Source organism: Chrysochloris asiatica, unplaced genomic scaffold (genome assembly GCF_000296735.1).
Source record: "Chrysochloris asiatica unplaced genomic scaffold, ChrAsi1.0 scaffold00084, whole genome shotgun sequence".
NCBI classification, from domain to species: domain Eukaryota; kingdom Metazoa; phylum Chordata; class Mammalia; order Afrosoricida; family Chrysochloridae; genus Chrysochloris; species Chrysochloris asiatica.
In genome coordinates this window covers 269086-281957 of record NW_006408602.1, presented here as the reverse complement: position 1 = coordinate 281957, position 12872 = coordinate 269086, and the positions used below count along the sequence as shown (strand labels likewise).

The 12872-nt window shown below is 36.1% G+C and overlaps 1 pseudogene; it reads right to left on the bottom strand.

The window, feature by feature from the left end:
• The window catches only part of LOC102838230, a 43968-nt pseudogene extending 31463 nt beyond the window's left edge, over window positions 1-12505 (bottom strand).
• Between the last annotated feature and the right edge of the window lie 367 nt (window positions 12506-12872).

Here is a 12872-nt window from a genome sequence, read left to right as displayed (position 1 = left end):
GATCATAAGTTATTTCTATACCCAGCCTTCTGAGTAGGTGCCATATTGCTTCCAGAGAGGTTGGACCATTTTGCAATCCCACCAGCAATGCAAGAGCGTCCCAGTCTCTCCATATCCCCACCAACATCTATTGTCCTCTACTTTTTTGATCTTTGCTGTTATTGCTGGTGTGAGATGATATCTCATTGTTGTTTTGATTTGCATTTCTCTAATGGCTAGTGATCGTGAACATTTTTTCATATGTTTGTTGGCTGTCCACATCTCCTCCTTGGTGAAGTTTCTGTTCATGTCCTATGCCCATTTTTTAAATGCATTATTTTTCTTTTTCTTGTATTTTACTATATATTTTAGAAATAAGTAACTTATCTGATGTGTCATTGCAAAATATTTTTTTCTCATTCTGTGGGCTCCTTTGTTATTCTTTTGGTGAAGTCTTTTCATGCATATAAATTTAAAATTTTTAGTATGTCCCAATCATCTATTTTGCCTACTTTTGTGTAGTTTTCAAAATTTTTTGTAGTCTGTTTATTCCCTAAATTAGTGCCCTCACATTTGTACATATTTTTCTATTGATGGCCTTCATAATTCTGGGATTCACTTTTAGGTCTTTAATCCATGTTGAGTTGATTTTTGTATAAGGTGTGAGGTGAAAGTCTTGTTTCAATCTTTTGCATATCGCTTTCCAGTGGCGGTGTGCAAACAGTGTGTGTGTATGGGGGGGGGCATGGGGGCAATGACCAGATTAAAAAAAAAAGAAAATCAGAACAAATCAAAACCGACAAAGTGTATTGTCCACCTTTGCTCCAAGTTTCCTGCAGTGTTTTTCCGTGGTGTTTCTGCTTTCCCTCTTGGTCTGGCCGTTTGGTCTCACCCAGGATGTTGACTCTAGCCCCCAAACCTGGCAGATTCAAAAGTACGCGATTTCTTACTTCAGCTTCAAGTTCCCCTAGCTATAAGCCTTCAAACTTTAAAAATATCCCTAGCTATGTGGTTCTTAGTTTTGGAGCTCTGCCCTCGATCCGCTTTGCCTGGAATTCTGTGGTATGGCTGATGGCAAACTTCACTGCACCTCTACCCAAGCTGCCATCAAGCTCCGCCTCAAGAGCAAATAGTTTTCAAAGAAGAAGTCCAAGCTGCACTGAAGCCATTGCCAAAAATAATGCTCCAGGAGTAAATGAAATACCAATTGAAAAGTTTCAACAATGGATCCAACACTGGAGATGGTCAATTGTCTGCTTCAAAAATTTTGAAGACAGCTACATGGTCCAAAATTGGAAGAGCTTTAAATTCATCCCTATTTAAAAATAAAGCAATCAAACAGAATGTTAAAATTATCAAACAATGTAATTGATATTATATGAAAGTAAAATTTTGCTGAAGATAATTTAAAAGTGGATGTAGCAGTAAATCAACAAGGAACTGATAGCACTTCAAGCCAGATTTAAAAGGGGACTTTGAAGGACCTATATCTTTGCTGACATCAGGTAGAATTTGCTGAAAGCAGATAATACCCTAAAGATAATTACTTGTGTTTTATTGACCATGCAAAAGCATTCAATGGTGTAAATCACAAAAAATTATAAATAACATATTGAAGAATGGGAATTCCAGAACACTTAATTGTGTGTCTGTGAAACATTTATGTAGACCAAGAGGCAGTCACTGGAACAGAATAAGATGATACTGTGTCATTTAAAATCAGGAGAGGTGTGGGTCAATTCACTAGGCTTACTCAATCTCTATGCTGAGCAAATAATCTAAGACACTAGAAAATGCTATATTATGTGAAGAAAGCATGGCATCAGGATTGGAGGAAGGCTCATTGACAACCTGTGGCATTAGAAGACACAACCGTGCTTACTGAAAGCAAAGAGGACTGGAAGCATCTAACTAATGAAGATCAAAGACTATCATCTTCAATATGGATTACCCCTCAGCATAAAGAAAACAAAAATCCTCACAACTGATTCAATAAGCCACTTTATGATAAAGTTTGAAGTTGTAAGAGATATTATTGTACTATAATCCACAGTCAACGCCCATGAAAGACCATTTGTCTGCCACTTGATATACTATAGTTACTTGTATGTTGCTGTGATTAAAGAAGCTATGTAACCAGTATTTTAAATACCAGCAGGGTCACCCATTGTGGACAGGTTCCAGAATAACTTCCAGACTAAGACAGACTAGTAAGAAGGAGAGAAGAACTATTTCCAAATATTTAGTCACTGAAAATCTTATGAATAGTAATGGAACACTGTTAGATACTACCAGAAACATAATATAGTAACATAATAAAGAGCACCAGAATATTGTCAGATACGGTGCCAGAAGATCAGTCCCTCAGGTTGGAAGGAAACTCAAAACATGATTGGGGAAGAGCTGCTCCCTCTAAATAGAAATGATCATGAGGACACAAATTGAGTATGCTTTGGGACCTTCATTTGCTAATGGGGCACACCTCAAAATGAGGAGAAACAGCTGTAAACATCCACTAATAGAACATGGACTATACAGAGTACAAATCTAGGAAAATTAAAAGTTGTATAAAATGAAGTGGGGTGCATAAATATCGATATCCTAGTTATGAGTGAGCTAAAATGGACTGGTATTGGCCATTTTGAATCTGACAACCACATGGTTTACTATGATTGAAGAGGAATGGAATTGTATTCATCATCAAAAACATGATTTCAAGTTCTATTTTGAAGTACAGCATTGAGTGTGATAGGATAATATTTGTACAACTATAAGAGATACCAGTTAATGCAGCTATTATTAAAATTTACGCACCAAACACTAAAGCCCATGATGATGAAATTAAAAAATTCTACAAATTACTTCAGTATGAAATTGACCAAACATGCAGTCAAGGTATGTTGAAAATTACTGGCAATTGGAAGCAAGGATTGGAAACAAAGAGAAAGGAACAGTAGTTAAAAATATAGTTTTGACTTCCGCCATGCTCCCTAGCACCAGATTCCCTAATGAAAGCTTGTAAGCCAGTCACGTCTTGCTTTTGTAGCTCCCCTCCTCCCCATTTGAGTATCCAATGTCCAAGCTGCCCTTCTCCATCCACTCTGTGTGGGGGTGTGTGTGTGAATGTTTCTTGCTGTGAGGATTTGTTCCCTCTTTTGAGTTGCTGCTCAATAGGTATAGGTCAAGTTCATCAGCCTGTATCAGCTCACTCTTTTTTTTCTTTCTTTCTTTTTCCCCTCTTCTTTACAAGCTTTCAAGAGGGAACCTGATGCTAGGGAGCATGGCGGAAGGCAGAAGCTCCAGTGGGTACTATTCAATCTGTCTGGGTGGAGCGGATGAAAGGAGATACAGATGGGTAACTCGTGATACTGTAGTGAATAATGCTTATCAGGACGGATTATGAGGGTTGGAAATGCAAAGGTAGAAGTTTTGTAACAAGGAAGGGAGTGATTAATTCTCCAGGATAGGAGCCGAGGCCTCTGGGACCATCAATGGAGAAGAGCCGAGAGCGGGACCCTACCCAGAGAAACAGAGATGCCTGAGATGGAGACAGTGATGATGACGTGGAGTGATGAAGCAACTGGGGACTTTGGACCCAGAGAGGGAAAGGGACCGTGGGCTGAAAACTGGGGGGAGGAGGGGAAGTGTACGGGGTGGGTTTCTGGGATATACCCTTTGGGTGGTTGAGGATGCATGGAGGGGATTGGAACCATGGTAGTGAGATGATATACGATGGAATAAATGTAAAACTAAAGTTCTCCCATGTAAACTATCATATAATTCACAATAAAACATTTAAAGTCGTTTGAAATGCAAAGTTGATGATTCAAGCTCACCAGCTGCTCCTTGGAAACCCTATTCAGGGTCGCTATGGTTCAGGATCAACTCAACAGCACTTAACAACAGCAATGCAACGATATATTCTTCTATGTATAATAATTATATCATTCTGTTGTTGCTGTTGTTGATAAGTGCCACTGAGTCAGTACAACCCAAAGGGACTTTGTATAGGGTTTCCAAGGAACAGTTGGTGAGTTTGAACCGCTGACCTTGTGATTCAAACCGACCTTGCAGTCAAATGCTTTTCCTACAGCACCACACCCAGACTTGAAAATGCATGAAACTATGAAGCACCCTTTGCTCTACACTGACTTAAAAAGGAATTAAAAAGGGACTTCAAAATTTCACAATTAGATGATACGGTCATTGACCACAGTACATATTCACTATTTATATTCTTGTTTTGTATAAGGATGTTGTTGTTGTTGTTAAGTGTCATCGAGTCGGTTCCGACCCATAGCGACCCTGTACAAGGGTTTCTAAGGCTGTAAATCTTTACGGGAGCAGAAAGCCTCATCTTTCTCCCGCGGAGCAGCTGGTAGTTTCGAACTGCTGACCTTGTGGTTAGCAGCCCGATTCGTAAGCACTAAGCTACCAGAGCTCCTTAAGGTATAAGGATAGTGATCTGTATTCAATAAAATCTACACAAAGAAAGTATCACTTTAAAAATATTGCATTATTGATAAAAAAATAAATGGAGTACATAGTTTAAGAAATCCTTACTTAACATTCTTCCACTTAAAAAAAAAAATTCAAAACGCAGGAGTTGCTTAATATATTTAAATAAATTTAAATTATTTATGTTAATATTTGTTTGTTTGTTTTCTTGTTGCTTTCTATTTGTTTTTAGATCTCAGAAGAATCATACAAGGAACAATAAGTAATGTACACTACAATTCCTAAGTAATCTGTGAACTGTTTGCATGTATGTGTGTGTATGTGTAAGTGTGGTTGTGTTAGCAAGATTACACTTTATGAGGACATTTACAGGCATAATCATGAGCAAATTTCAGGCTGATTTTTTTTATTTTTATTTTTTTATAGCCAAGGCAAATGAAGCATGCCTTCAATTAGTAACTTCTGAAAATGCACTGTGATAACCTACTGAGAATGGAATTGCTTTTCTTTGAAGCATCACACCCACTTCCCTTTAGAAGCCTATAGTATAGAGTATAAGGGTTGTAACTGCAATATGCTCTTCTTGAATCATTTTAGTTCATTAAACTCATTTTTGTACTTCAAATACCATTTCCAAGATTATACATTTGATATCTCAAAATTATGTACATGCTGCTTACAGAATTCAGTATGTGGAATAAATGAACCTCAAAAGTCTAAGAATTCATGCGTTGCATAAATGAGTATGTGAAACTTAAGATTACTAAGATTTTTTTGAAAAACCTGTGACAATTAAATCCCCAGTTCCCTAACATGTGATTATTCTGTTTTTAGTATATAAGTTTAATTTTCTACATCCTTAAGCAAAAAGTCAGAAAGAAGCAATTTCTTACATTATGTTGATAGCAAAATAAGCGTATTCCCAGGACAGAGAGGAATAAGGGTTTACCTGTATTATAGAGGTTAATTATTAGGTATTAAAAATCCATTTCAAACCTTAACACCATATAGCAAATCCTCTTTTTGTTTCTTTGTTATAAAAAAGATTTGTGGTAAGAGTCTTAATTTTTAATATTTCTTTTAAAGATATTTGCTCATACACATTTGTTTCAGTCAGAAGTATTTAGGTCACTCATCAAAATATTTCAATCATATTTTGGGGGGAAAGGAAGAAAAAAAAAAAAAACTTACTTATTCTCTGAATCTAAGGCAATGTTGGCCAATGAAACCAGAAGAACAGTTATTATGTGTTTGGATCTCAAGATTATTTTAGAACCACAAATTGAATTGCATTTTCTAATCTTACATAATTGCATATTTGTACTTCTCTCCTATCTACTCCTTTATTTATCTGACTGTGACCAGCTTTTTTGTACTGGAAAGCAATATGATTTCTAAGAACTTATACATTTTAAACCAGCTTCTGGTTTAAATCTCTTTTTTCTATACTAAAATCCGGTAAAAGTTGACATCACAACTGATCCTATAGACATTACAAAGATAATAAAGAAATATTATGAACAACTCTACAGACACAACTTTTTAAAATATACAGAAGGGAAAAGAGATAATCTGAATGGTTCTATAAATATTAAAGAAATGAAACAATAATTAATAATCTTCTAAAACATAAAGTCCCAGGTCCATATGATCACACTGATTGTAATCATATCAAGCACTTGAAAAACAGGTTATACCAATTCTCTGTACTTTAATTCAGAAAACAGGATCTGAGGGAACAGTCTTCAAATCATTCTATATGGTCAACATTTTTCTAATACAACTACAAAACAAAGGCATCCTTTGTTTCATAGTGGTATTGCTGCTGCTGTTGTTAATTGCAATCAAATCAGTTCTGACTCCTAGAAACACTGTATAAGGTTTTCAATGAGCAGATGGTGAGTTTAAACTACCAACCTTGTGGTTCACAGTCCACTGCTGATCCAACAGTATCACACCAGGAGTCCTGTAGTGATATTTGTTGTTTTTAAGCATCATTGAGTTGGTTTAAGTGTCATCAAGTCAGTTCTGACCCATAGCTACCCTGTATAGGGTTCTGAGGACCAGCTGATAAGCTTGAACACCTGACCTTTCTGTTCAAACTGACCTTGCAGTCCAGCACATTAACCCACAGTGCCACACCAGGACTCCTATAGGGGCATTCTTGTTTTTGCTGTTCTTAAGCGCCTTCAAGTTGGTTCTAACTTATAGCGACCTTGTAGAGGGTTTCAAAGGAGCAGCTGGTGGGCTTGAACTGCTCACCTTGCCACTCAAACAGATGTTGCAGTTCAATGCATTATCCTGTAGTGCCACATCAGGAAGCAAAATAACAGATTATTTAGAGGAAGCAAAATAAATTGAGTTATAAATTAGGTTCAAAAAATCATCAACCAATTGTTAGCAAATCAAATTAAACAATTATAAAAAGTGTAATACACATTATGATCAGGGGAGATTTTTCCAGGTTTGCAAAGATGGATAAACATTCAAAATCAATTAATGTAACTCATCACATCAATATGGTACACATGAAAATCATATGATCATATCAATAGATGCAGAAATGCCATTTGACAAAAACCAGCACCCATTTTTGCTTAAAAAACTCTTAATAGATTAGGATTAGCAGGAAACGTCTTCAACTTGATAAAGAAGAAGTAGAAAAAACATCCGTTAACATAATTAATGGTGAGAGATTATATGCTTTCCTATTAAGATGAGGGACAATATAATACTAGAAGTAATAACTAATGTAATCATATAAGAGACTGAAATCAAAGCTATATACATTGGGGATGAAGTAATAAAACTCATTTTTCAGACACGGTTGTTGTCGAAGTATAAAATCCCATAATATCAACCAAAAACCCTCTTGGAATCGTTAAGTGATTATAAAACAGATCCACAATTGTCTGTGATTTTTTTCATAACGTGATGGCTTGCATGTTGCTGTAATAATGTAAGTGCTAACGTGATGACCCGTGGTGGGCTAGTTTCAAAAGTGACTAGGGAACACCTTATGTATACCACTGAAACATTGTAGGATATAAAAAGAATAGGAGGTAACATATACTTTGAGAACCAGTGGTTTTGTAGACAGAACATACAAGGTACCCTGAAAGTATTGTGAAAATCAAGAATACAAGAATTAAAGGAACGTCAAGTGAAATGCTATAACAAATGAATGCAACATGAATGTGCTCATTCATCTGTTGGAAAAAAAAAATTAAAGGCAGCTACCAGATCAACCAACTGGAAGAGATACAAAAAAAAAAAAAAAAAAAAAAAGACCATTCTAAAGAAAGCCTTGTCTTTCTCCTGCAGAGTGGCTCACAGCCTAGGACCTCAGACCTTGTGGTTTGCAGTCCAGTGTTTATCATATGGAGTATCATGCTCCCTGAGCTAAATATGTTTTTGTTGTTGTTATGTGCTGTCAAATTGGTTCAACTCACAGAGACCTTTTGTATGGTTCTGAGGAGCATTTGGTGGGGTATGAACTGCTGACCTTGTGCTTCAGTGTCTAGTGCTGAACCTACAGCACCAAACCAGGAGTCCAAGCTAAACATAGGCTTACCATAAAAAGATACAGCAAACATGTCCACCAAAGTATGAAAGACAAAGTCATATATACAATTATTGAGATCAAGATTTCCAAATTTGTTTTGGGGAACACAATTCTCACTTCCAAAGAGCATCCTAGCTGTACTTTTTCTAAGAGAGATTTGGCAATCCATGGGAAATTAATATTATTTGCCAACACCATTTGTTGCCAACACAATTCAAATGCATCATTCTCTAGTTTTTCCTTATTGATTTAGAAAATTTCACATGCATGTGAGAGGATTAAGTACCATGACTTGGGTCAGTTCTACCTTAGTCTTCAAAGTGACATCTTTGCTCTTTTATACTTTAAAGAGGTCTTGTGCTACTGATTTGTCCAATATGCTGCTGTGGGTGTTGATTGTGGATCTGTGTAAAATGAAATCCTTTACATCTCAAACTTTTCTCCATTCATCATGATGTTTGTCCTGGTCCAGTTTTAAGGAGATTGTTGTTTTGTGTGTGTGTGTGTGTGTGTGTGTGTGTGTTGAGATACAAACTATACTAAATTCTGTTTATCTTTATCTTCATCAGTAGGTGCTTCAAGTACTCTTCGCTTTCAGCAAGCAAGGTTGTGCCATCTGCATGTTGTGGGTTGTTAATGAAACTTCTTCCTATCCTGATGCTTTATTCTTCAGATAGCCCAGAGTCTGAGATTCTTTGCACAATGTACACAGTGAATAAATATGCTGAATGGACATAATCCTAACATACAGCTTTCCTAATTTTAAACAACTTTGTATCTGCTTGTTCTGTTCAAATGACAACCTCTTGGTCTATGTACAGATTCTGCATGAGTACGTCCTGTGTTCTGGAATTCCCATTCTTCCTAATGTTACCCAAAGTATGTTATGATCCACACATTCAAACACCTTTGCATAGTCAATGAAATACAAGAAATCATTTTTCTGGCATTTCCTACTTTCAGTCAAGATCCATTTGACATCACTCAATCCATATCCTCTTCTGAATCCATACTGCATTTCTGGTAGCTCACTGTCAATGTGCTGCTGCAACTAATTTTGAAGTAGCTGCCAAAAATTTTACTTCTATGTGATATTAATTATATTATTTGATGACTTCCACATTCTGTTGGGTTACATTTCTTTGGAATGGGCACAGATAAGGTCACAGCCTTGATCAGATAAAGTGGATGTTTTCTTTAGGTGTGGTCTTCTTAACCTTTTATTTTACAAGCAATAAAGGAAAGCAAAGGTGCTCTGGGGCACAGTGGTTATGAAGCTGGCTGCTAACTTCAGGGTCAACAGTTTGAAACTACCAGCTGTTTTGTGGGAGAAAGTTGAGGCTTTCTGCTTTCTATAAAGGTTTGCAGCCTCAGAAACCCTGTGCAGGGTCACTATGAGTCGGAACTGACTCTACAGTACTTAATAACAGCAACAACAAAGGAAAGAAATGCATGCTGACAAAAGGGACCTTAAAAATATGAAGAAAGAAGCATTGGGAGCAAGCAGTCTTTGGACCTGGGGTCACTGCACTGAGAATTTCCTAGACTAATGGGAAGACTGATGTTAACATACAATGGCATCGTCAAAGGATGCTGAGTACACAGGTGTTGATAGGATACAAAGTTCTTCCCATAGAGCTGACTGAGAGAGAAAGGCTCCCTTCACATCTGCATATTGTGTTTGACTTCTAGCCTCTTAAACTGTGACTGTAATGATGGCGAGACTTGTCACTTGTACATTGGACATGTCAGGTGAGACCAGTCCCAGGAGAAGGGCATCTTGTTTGGTAAAGTGGAGGGTCAATTAAAAGAGGAAGACCCACAAAGAGATGGATTGACACAGTGACAGCAACAATGGGCTCAAACATAATAACCATTGTGAGGACAGCATAGGACTTGGTAGTGTTTCATTCTGTTGTGCACAGAGCATCGCTATGAGGCTGAACAAACTTGTTGGCACCTAACAACAATAACAACAAACTGTGATTTTTTATTTGTTAATGCGATGTTTTTGTTGTTGCTATTAAATGCTGTCAAGTTGGTTCCAGCTCATAGAGATCATTTTTAGGGTTTCTGAGGCTGTAAATCTTTGCAACAACAAAACGTTTCATCTTTCTCCCATGGAGCAATGGGTGGGCTTCAATCACTGACCTTGTGGTTTGCAGTCTAGTGCTTATCTTGCAGAGCCACTGTGTTTCTCTTGTTAATGCCATAACCTATAGTATTTTTGTTATAGCAGCAGTAGTTAACTTAGATAACAATTGATGATGAGCAAATGGCAAATTCAGATAAAAAAGTGGAAGCATTGTGAAGAGAACCATATTTGTTAGTTCCTCTTTGATAGGATTATGGGATAAATATTGTACTGGTGTGGAGCTGTGGGCTAATGCATCAGACTGCAAAGTCGTTTGAACTGGAAGGTCGGTGGTTCAAGCTCACCAGCTGTTCCTTGGAAACTCTGTACAGGGTCGTTATGAGTCAGAATCAACCCTAAAGCACTTAACAACAACATTAACAACAAGACTATGATGAAGTCATTTCCCTTCATTACACATAAATGTTAGTCTGAATCCATTAAAAGACAGTTTAGACCTTCCAAGGAATGAAAAGCTATTTAAGTATAAAATGATCTACTAGGCAGCACATTTATGTTGCTTGTTTTTCACAAAGTATCCAAAAAAAGACAAAGTTTCTGACATTTAGTCTTTTAAGCATCTTTCTCTTCAAAATATATCTGAACATCCAAATGTGAAAGAGAGGAAACTGGATACCTCAAAATGGCTCTTTTAAGTGCTTTTCTCTAGCTCCCAAAAAGATTTATTTGTTTTTAAAAGATTTATTTTGCTATTATAACATCTCAAATGCACTAGGAAGAAGAAAAAAAGAGACATTTCTAGGCTCAGAACAATAGTAAATCAGCTGTCTTAAGTGCATTTTTGTTTTAAAGATTTATTTGCTTCTGTTATAATTGATATGCATCAAAGAGACAACAGTATAGGATCACTTTTGATTTTGCATCAGGACAAAGGTGAGTAACTTAAGACTCAAGTATCCTCAGAGTGAAACACTTACTATCTACTGATAAGAAATGCTGTTTTACTGTGGATTAGATCTGTCAACATATAACACTAGGCAAAATACAACACAACTATAAGAGCTTGCTGTCAGCCAAAATGTTCGATGGAGCAAGCATTTTAGAAAATCTATTTTGTACTTTATTCTTTCAATATATTGTACAGGCTAAATATAGAATAGAAATTGCTGTTTTACTGAGATAATCTGCTTAATGCATTTTTGAGATAGTTCAAATTTTACAGCAGAACTTCTGCCAACTTTTATTCTGATTGTGATGAAGTTTTCATCAGATACTCATCCACTTCACACTATTACAATTCATTTGACTTTTAGGTTAAAAACAAAAAATATTGAATCTGTCATTATAGATTATAATATAGAAAATGTAAGAGGAAAATAATATTCAGAATAGAGGTCTAGTCTTAGTATTCAAACCTATAATCTGTTTGTGCATACTTAGAATAAGTTTTTAATTTATATTATTCCCTGGTTTCTCATCCATATAATAATGATGATGTCCATTTAGTAGGGTAAATTAACTGAAATGACACCTATACATTTGCGACATAATGAGCACTCTATGATCAATAGTTGTATTTTTTTAATGTCTCTAGAGAGCACAGCCACCATAAGACTTCTGGGAATGAGAAATTTATTTCATAATTTAGACCAAATACAACCTGGGAATTCTGAGGAAGCTAGAGTCTAGAAAACAAATAGGAGGATCAAAGAAAAGTTATCTGCCAGTTTGTTTATGGTCTTACTATAGACAAAGTCAGAAGTTACAGGAAAATCCAAGAAGCAAACAAATTTAGCTGGTGACGTAGACTATAAAGTGGAAGCTTATGGAGAAATCTAGGAACACTACTACTTTATCTGCAAAACTACTACCTTGGTGGACCTCAACCAACTAAATGGTCATTTGACAGGGTCTGTTTGCTGCTGGTAAGCAGAAACAGTAGTTGTGAAGAGATACCAGACATGGAATAAAAGAGAAATAGGACAAGCTAAAACCCAGTTTTGTATATCATAGGTGGTGATAATGACAATCTTCCAAAAATATTGAACTTGGCTTTTCTGCCAGCTTTCAAATTTTACCCTGCATTTACTTTGGCCAATTCTACCCAAAAACTACTCAGTGAGATGATTAAGAAAAACGTAGTTACCAGTTTTGCATGTTATGAAAACATCTAGAAAGCATGTAAAAGCATGGAATGAAGTGATTGGATAGAGATGAAAAGGAATACAATATGATACTGGACAGATTTGAATTGAATATTATTCCTAGTCACTTTGATCTAGCAAATGTTCTACATGATATTTAGGAAATTTGGTACTTTCTACTTGCATTGAAGCTTATTTAGACCTATGCCATTTCTGTTTTGTCAGATTATAAATTTACTGAGTACAGATAATTTACCTGTTCATTTAGCACATTGATTCCTGCATAATAAGAGCTCAATAACTGTTTTTAATCAACACATATAATATTTATTAAAGATTCAATTTTATTACTTTCTAGGACTTATAGTAAACTTGAAGTCCAATTAAAGCTTTATCTTAAAAGGTAGAGTTGAATCAATTAATATTAAATATTTGTGGCCTGTTTATAAAATTATATTAAAGTATAAAAATATGAGGGAGTGCAATGGCTCTATGTGATAAGCACTGGATTGTTAGCCACAAGGTCATCAGTTCATGCACACCAAATGCTCCACAGGAGAAAGATGAGGCTTTCTGCTCCTGCAAAGGGCACTATGAGTTGAAACTGACTTGAAAACGTTTTACTACTACT